Genomic DNA, 8,134 nt, shown 5'->3' with positions numbered 1-8,134 from the left:
GATGGATGATGAAGAGAACCAAAGAAGGCTCGAGGGTTTGGAGGATTCGACAAAAATTCTCTTTTGGGCAAAAAAGCAAAATGTGAGAGTGAGAGTACTCTGTCGTGTGGCTGCAGCTGGCTAGGGTTGGAATGAGCTGAGAAAGAGCTTTTATATTTCTGTTTTAAGTCCACTAATCCAATGCTAAGCTGGTTTAGTGTAATGAAGACCAATTGCCATTTTGCTAAACTTGCATAAGTGGAAAATGGAGGTGCATGCTGTACACGAATGGGCTTTAAACAGGCTGTAAATGACTTATACAAATGCTGTTTGTGGTCTGCACATGAATTGCTGTCCTTGTTTTACTTATGTGAAGCCATTTGCAAGAATTGGCAAATTTGCAACTTTGGCCAAAATGATGATGTAATGGTGGTATGAACATGATTTAGGGCTTGGAGCAAGTTTCAAATATGATTCTAAACATTTCCCAATTGGCCAAAGTGAGAAAAAGTCAAAGAATCAAAAAGTCAACTATGAGTCAAACTTGGTTTTTAAATGAAATAGGTCCAAAAATGCCATTTTGAATGGTAAGGTTTTGATGAATGAAATTTATATTTTTGGAAAGAGGAGGAAAAATGTGGTTTGTAGGAAAAAACCCCACCAAATTTGGCCTTATGGTTCATGAGATATGGCTCTTCGAAGTTCACAAATTTTTGAAATTGAATTGATCATATCTTGCAAACCACACATGGGATTTGAGAGTTCTTGGACTTTTTGAAAATGGGAGGACAAGATCTTCAACTTTCATGTTGGGCAAAAATTCATTTGAAGCTTGTATCATGATGTAAGTTTAAGATCAAGAAGTTTCCATTTTTGGCAGTTGAAATTACAGGTCCACTTGCTATTTTGGGAAATTTTCTGATTAACTTGATTTTCTTCCATGATGAGGTTTGACATGATATATGAGGCTTATATAAGCATGAATGAGCTCCTTCAAATCAATTCTATCCATCAAATCATTGATTAAATCCACAGTTGACCAAGTTTGACTTTTCTAGGGTTTTGGGTGACTGAAGCATTTCTGATGAATTCCAAACCCTAATTCCTTGAGAACTTGACTTCAAATGATGTCTCAAGATGTATGAACTCTTGATTATTGATCATGGTGCCCAAATTCTGCAAGAATGGCCACCATCCATTGCTTTGACTGACTGTTGACTGTCTTTGACCTAATTGCTGATGATTGCTTCAACTGCAAGCAACAAGGTTAGACTGACAATATTTTTGTACTTTTTGGTTAGTAGACATATGAAAGGCAAAAATATACAAATGCAAAGTATGCTTGGTGATCAAGAATCAACTCACAAGGCAACCTACCCACTAGGAGGGAAGCTAGGGCATGCAGTGATCCTTGAGGCCATGATATGATATGATATGGGCCATGAGGGATCTTAGGGCCCAAAATTGGGGTCTTACAGGGATTATCCCTAGAAGAAGAATAATCACGGGAAGACATCGACCACTGCTGGGGATACGCAAAGTCACAGCTTGCAACTACAAGAAACAAATACCCTGCATAGGAGGAGTCTTCCAGGGGTAAACAATCCTGACATAAGGAAGACGCAGAAGATCTGCCCGAGAGATTCCATCAATTCTCTCGAGGACAAGCTATTGAATAACAATAAGATCCACCGGAGAAGAAACAAAACTCTACTGGGGAACTTATCAAGGAATGATGTGAAACTTCATGGGGCACAACCACCAACCAGATACACACCATTCAAAACACTCCCTTCTATCCGCTGGAGAGGAAACTCTGATAAGGGGAAAAATAGCAATTTGCTCCACTAGGGAAGGAAACAAACACATCTTCAACACCAACTCTCAATGCTAGAAGAAATCTTCAGACTCAGAGGGGATACAAATCATCAAACTCTGATATGGAAATCCTACTGGGGACAAGCTATAAATGCTCAAAGGATCTACCCTGGCTGAGGAACTCGGGTATGAATTCTTCGTCAGCAAACGACATTCTGGGGATGAAAAGGGAAACCAGTCCTTCACCAATTGCTCTAGGAAACTTCCTACTGAGGACACAATTATCTGGAAAGATAACTCTGCAGGGAACACATGCTTACTCCGCTGGGAACTTCTACTCGTATTGGGGAAAGACGAACCTCCTCGTGAGTAGAATAGCATATCAACCTTTATTATTGATAAAAAACAAATGCTAGTGCCTGATATAAAGGGATACACGTCTCTAAAAGATTAATGCAAGAACTGGAACAGAAGGGATCATCCACAGATCAACCATACATCCAAACATGGATCGCTAAGACTCCACAGGGGAAGCGAGCATGTATGCATAAACAAACTATCTGGGAATGCATTGGATTAACATCCACAAACTCCGCTAAGAGAAAGCAATCCAATAAGATAGATCAATCCACTACTAGCAAGGAGAACTTCTTCATACCAGACTCTCTAGGAAGCTGATGATATATTATTCTCTCTGGGCTCAATGGGGAGACTACTGAAACCTGAGGATATAAGAATGCCAGAATATGAACAAATGACTTACCTTTTGGTGATCATACTATCCTTGGGAAAGAACTGAGGACATTCCATTTATTCTTTCAGCCATTCTGAATGTTCATTTTGTTTAAAATCGTTTATTTATGAAAACTTTGTTTGTTTAAAACAAATGATACTCGTCAATTAAAAACATGCCAACATTTGTTAAACAGAAACAAATAAGAGTGCAAAGAATTGGATAAAGGCTCAAATTTATTTAATAGAATAGTAGTTCGCAAATGGCAAGACTCCACGGATCTTTACAAATTTGAAATTGGTGATATACATGGAAAAAGGGCTACATTGAACATAATGACCATTCCAACACCAACTCTGAAACCACTGTATTCGAAACGTCAGTTGATGATGACTGAACGAGAATTTTTTTGACAGACAACAGTTGTAGAACAAAGTCTTGTCAGGATGCAGTTACTTGCCAAATCCCTAATTTTTGCCTAGATTGCCCCAGGGTGAGGTACTCAATCTAGCGGGATATGTACTCATAATTTTTTTTCATGTCTCTAACTTTTTCCTGGACCGCCCTTTCGGGTTTTCAATCCACCGAGACGCTCATTTTTGCCTAAACCGCCCTTTCAGGTTTTCAACTTAGCGAGCTATTCTGTTTTTATTTTTAGGAGAAGTATTTCTTAACTGCATCTGAATTCACAGGACGAGTGAAATCCTCCCCATCCATAATTGTAAGCAACAAAGCACCGCCTGAAAAGGATCTCTTAACAACGTATGGACCTTCATAGTTTGGAGTCCACTTGCCCCTTGAATCGGGCGCGAAGGACAAGACTTTCTTGAGCACGAGGTCACCTTCTTGGAACACACGAGGCTTGACCTTCTTATCAAAGGCTTTCTTCATCATCTGATGATATAACTTACCCTAACACATAGCAGTTAATCTCTTCTCTTCAATCAAATTCAGTTGGTCATAACGACTCTGAACCCATGCAGCCTCAATCAACTTAGCTTTCATCAAGACTCTCATTGATGGGATCTCAACCTCCACAGGGAGCACAACCTTCATGCCATATACAAGAGAGAAAGGGGTTGCCCCAGTTGAAGTGCAGACAGATATACGATAGCCATGCAAGGCAAATGGCAGCATCTCATGCCAATCTTTGTATGTAACAACCATCTTCTGAATAATCTTCTTGATGTTCTTGTTAGCAGCTTCAACAGCCCCATTCATCTTGGGTCTATAGGGGGAAGAATTTTGATGTGCAATCTTGAACTCGCTACACAGCTCTTTCATCATCTTATTGTTCAAGTTAGATCCATTATCAGTAATGATCTTGTTGGGCACACCATATCAGCATATGAGTTGATTCTTGATAAATTTCACAACCACCTTCCTGGTCACATTTGCATACGATGCCGCTTTAACCCACTTGGTGAAGTAATCAATGGCTACAAGGATAAAACGGTGACCGTTCGATGCCTTAGGTTCAATCATGCCAATCATGTCAATTCCCCACACGGAGAAAGGCCATGGTGAGGAAATAACATTTAGAAGTGTTAGGGGAACATGAATCTTATCCGCATAGATTTGACACTTGTGGCATTTCTTCACGTACTTGCAACAGTCAGACTCCATTGTCAGCCAATAGTAGTCTGCTCTCAACATCTTCTTAGTCATATCATGCTAATTGGAATGAGTACCAAATGAACCCTCATGGACTTCAGTCAACAACAGGTATGCTTCGTGTCTATCCACGCATCTGAGCAAAACCATGTCAAAATTCCTTTTGTAAAGTACATCACCATTAAGTTAAAAAATGCCAGATAATCTCCTCAAAGTCTTCTTATCTTTAACAGATGCCCTAGGCGGGTAAGTCTGACTTTGGAGAAAACACTTGATATCATAGTACCACGGCTTATCATCTTTCGCTTCATCAACTACAAACACATGAGCTGGTCTATCCAAGCGCATCACAGTAATATTTGGAACTTCGTTCCAATAATTGACAACAATCATTGAAGCAAGCGTAGCGAGAGCATCCGCCATCCGATTCTCGTCTCGAGGAATATGATGAAAGTCAACTTTAGTAAACAAATTTGAAATCCTCCTCGCATAATCTCTATATGGGATGAGGCCAGGCTGATTCATCTACCATTCACCCTTAATCTGATTAACAACAAGGGCCGAATCACCATAAACATCAAGATGTTTGATCCTTAGATCAATACATTCTTCCAAACCCATAATACAAGCTACATACTCCGCCATATTATTCGTGCATTTGAAAGTTACCCTTGCGGTAAAAGGAAAATGTGTGCCTTGAGGAGTAATAATCACTTCCCCAATACCATTTCCATACTGATTAACAGCACCGTCAAACACCATACCCCATCGGGAACCAGGCTCTGGCCCTTCATCGAGCGTAGGCTCATCACAATCTTTCATCTTTAAATACAGAATCTCCACATCAGGGAAGTCATATTGCACAGACTGATAATATTCAAGTGGTTGATGTGCCAAATGGTCATCGAAAATGCTACCTTTGATAGCTTTTGGAGCTTGATACTCAATATCATACTCAGAGAACAACATCTGCCAACGGGCAATCCTCCCAGTTAAAGCAGGCTTCCCAAAGATATACTTGATTGGATCCATTTTGGATATCAACCAAGTTGTATGATTCAACATATACTGGCGTAAGCGCTTAGCAGCCCAAGCCAAAACACAACATGTCTTATCAAGCATTGAGTACCGAGACTCACAGTCAATGAACTTCTTACCCAAGTAGTATATTGCGTATTCTTTCTTCCCTGATTCATCTTGTTGACCAAGAACACAACCCATGGAATCATCAAGCACAATCAGGTACAGAATCAACGTCTCCCTTCAACACGCGGAGACAGAGTCAGAGGCTCGGACAGATACTCTTTGATACTGTCAAAGGCCTTTTGGAAATCCTTGGTCCAATCATGACATTGATCTTTCTAGAGGATCTTGATTATAGGTGCACATGTGGCAGTCATGTGGGATATAAATCTCGAAATGTAATTCAAGTGGCCAAGAAAACCTCGGACTTGCGTCTCGGTTTTGGGCGCAGGCATCTCTTGTATTTCTCTGACTTTTGCAGGATTAAGCTCAATACCTCTCTCACTGAGAATAAAGCCCAATAACTTGCCGGAACGGACTCCAAATGTACACTAGTTTGGATTCAAGCAGAGTTTGTACTTCCTCAAACGCTGGAAAAGCTTTAACAAGTGCTCTACATGTTCAACTTCCGTTTTCGACTTGGTAATCATATCATCAACATACACCTCGATCTGCCTGTGCATCATATCATGAAACAAGGTTGTCATAGCGCGTTGATACGTGGATCCGGCGTTCTTCAAACCGAAGGGCATCACTCGATAACAGAATGTTCCCCAAGGTGTGATGAATGTTGTCTTCTCCATATCCTCGGGTGCCATTTTAATCTGATTATAACTGGAAAATCCATCCATAAATGAAAACACATTGAATTTAGTTGTATTGTCTACCAACATATCAATGTGTGGTAGAGGAAAATAATCTTTTGGACTAGCTTTATTCAAATCACGGTAATCTACACACATTCGGCCTTTTCCATCTTTCTTGGGCACAAGCACAATATTGGCCACCCATTGAGGATATCTAGAAGTCACCAGAAACCCCACATCAATTTGCTTCTGAAATGCTCAATATTGGGTCACTCCACTAACGTCAGAAATGCTCACCACAGAGGTTAAGGGCAACGGCCTATTCTGACACATATGGGATAGGGCCCGCTGGCTTAATCACAAGAGTTAGCGATACCTTCTTCTTTTTGCCATCATACTAGATAACAACAGGATCAGGAATTTTGAATACCGGAGTAATAACATCGACTTCATCCTCATTACGATTCTGAAGTATCTCAATCATCCCTTGATCTAGCATCTCTTGGATGTCCTTTCTCACTTGACGGCATCCTCTTTCATTGATAGTGCACACCTGGCACCTATCATGATCATGATCATGCTCATAGTCTGGCCTCAATTCTTCCTAACTCCAAGTATATTGAAAGATACAGGGAGTTGAATTTTGAGGTGCATGATCTGAGTTGCTTCGATTTAACCTCAAAGCAACTCAATCTTGTTGCCTACATTGGTAAGACTTCAGACAACCAAAGATCAAGAAGAATTATGGATAATTGAGTGAGAATTGAAGAGATGAAAATTTCTAGAAAATACCTTCAATGCAGGTCTGTATTCAATTGATCTTGCTCTTGCTTTCTATTGATCTTGCTTAGGACACTTGATGAAGTGGAATTGGATGAATAAAAGGCACAGGACTCTTGGAGTTTTTAATCTCAAAACAGTGGAGATTCAAACTCAATTTCCAATGGAAATTCTCAAGAATATCCTTTGAATGAGAGGGTTTCAAGGTTGGGAATTAAAGTTGGCGCGCAGGGTCCTTAATTCTTATGGCAAGGGGTTCTATTTATAGCCATATGAATTGATATTTGCACACTTGAAATGAAGATCCAAAAATAGCAATGTACATTGCATGGGTGCATGGGCATGTGATAGTTCCATGTAATCATTCCTTCTGGTCCATAATTGAGTACACGCATTGTTGAAGTCATGTTGGAAAGCTAGGCAATTGTGTATGGAAGGTTCAAGTTCACTTATGCCAAATGATGACCCAATGTTCAAAACATGCCCGGGTCACTCACATCTTGTCCAAATGGGATGAAATTGGTTATTTTGGAACGGTTAGATCAAGAGGAAGAACTCTCATGTTGAACACTTTTTCATTTGAAGCTGGGATCATGGTGAATTTGGAGGTGGAAGTTAGGAAAATCAAACATGTCAAAAAAAATTCTAAGTGTCAAGACATATGTTCACTTATTCCACCTTGGCTAAATTTTTATGTGAGCTTCAAATGAGAAACATTCCTTCATAAAAGTTGCAGCTCTCCCAAAATCCTTCAAAATGGTCACAAATTGGACATCATTTGTATTTAATATGAAGGAGTTATGCATTTTTAAAGTTGAGGAAAATCACTTGTTCAATGGCATTGGTCCAAAATGACCTATAATGTATCCTCAAATCACATCCACATAAAAGTTGAATTTGCTCTTCCTCCAAATATAAAATTTGAATTAGACATCTTGAATGTTATTGTGAAACTTGGAAATCTTTCATCTCATAAAAATTGAGCAAGTTATAGCCTTGAGAAGTTGACCTCCAAACTAGGGTTTAGACAAAATGACCTATAATTGTTCACCATAAAAAATGACTTTCCAAGAAAAACTAGCTCTTGAATTCAACGTGAAAGTTGTTTGGAATGTCACTTAGAGTAACTTTTCTCTTGTAATAATTTTCATATGATAAAAATTGCAGGAGATAGGGTCTAGGGAACCCCAGTTTTGATTAGATGAATTCCTCTAGTCAACCACCATGAACCAACTTGCTAGCTTGCCATTCTCTTCACTTTTGGGACTCATGGAGGATCATATATGCATAATATGATGGAATTGGAAGTATCCCTTGAAATACTTGATCAATTGGGGAAGAAGCTTGTTGATGAAGTTACATAAGATACCCAGATGAATTA

This window comes from Lathyrus oleraceus, chromosome 5 (genome assembly GCF_024323335.1).
Source record: "Lathyrus oleraceus cultivar Zhongwan6 chromosome 5, CAAS_Psat_ZW6_1.0, whole genome shotgun sequence".
NCBI classification, from domain to species: domain Eukaryota; kingdom Viridiplantae; phylum Streptophyta; class Magnoliopsida; order Fabales; family Fabaceae; genus Lathyrus; species Lathyrus oleraceus.
This window is presented reverse-complemented; position numbering follows the sequence as displayed.